This window comes from Microtus ochrogaster, unplaced genomic scaffold (genome assembly GCF_000317375.1).
Source record: "Microtus ochrogaster isolate Prairie Vole_2 unplaced genomic scaffold, MicOch1.0 UNK98, whole genome shotgun sequence".
NCBI classification, from domain to species: Eukaryota; Metazoa; Chordata; class Mammalia; order Rodentia; family Cricetidae; genus Microtus; species Microtus ochrogaster.
Genome location: NW_004949196.1, coordinates 1008966 through 1009545, shown reverse-complemented (window position 1 = coordinate 1009545; position 580 = coordinate 1008966). Strand labels below are relative to the sequence as shown.

Sequence of the window (580 nt, the reverse complement as noted above, 5' to 3'; positions counted from 1 at the left end):
CTGCCACGCCATCCGTTCATGCTGTCACTCGAACCCTCCACACTGTCATGCTGTCCCTCCACACTGCCACGCTGTTCCTCCATACTGCCACGCCAGCACTCCACACTGGCCCTCCACACTGCCACGCCATCCGTTCATGCTGTCACTCGAACCCTCCACACTGTCATGCTGTCCCTCCACACTGCCACGCTAGCCCTCCACACTGCCACGCTGGGCCTCCACACTGCCACGCTGCCTTCCACACTGCCACGCTGCCTTCCACACTGTCATGCTATCCCTCTACACTGCCATACTAGCCCTCCACACTGCCATGCTGGCCCTCCACACTGCCATGCTGGCCCTCCACACTGCCACGCTGGCCCTCCACACTGCCACACTGGCCCTCCACACTGCCACGCTGGCCGTCCACACTGCCACGCTGGCCGTCCACACTGCCACGCTGTCCCTCCACACTGCCACGCCAGCCCTCCACACTGTCATGCTGTCCCTCCACACTGCCACGCTGGGCCTCCACACTGCCACGCTGCCTTCCACACTGCCACGCTGGCCCTCCACACTGCCACGCTGGGCCTCCACACTG

At 64.5% G+C, this 580-nt stretch overlaps 1 protein-coding gene across 1 annotated transcript in view; it reads left to right on the top strand.

Annotated features, from left to right (window-relative positions):
• Positions 1 to 580, top strand: part of LOC101989837 (complement C3) — a 20343-nt gene that overhangs the window by 16099 nt on the left and 3664 nt on the right. The gene's annotated exons all lie outside the window — the stretch shown is intronic.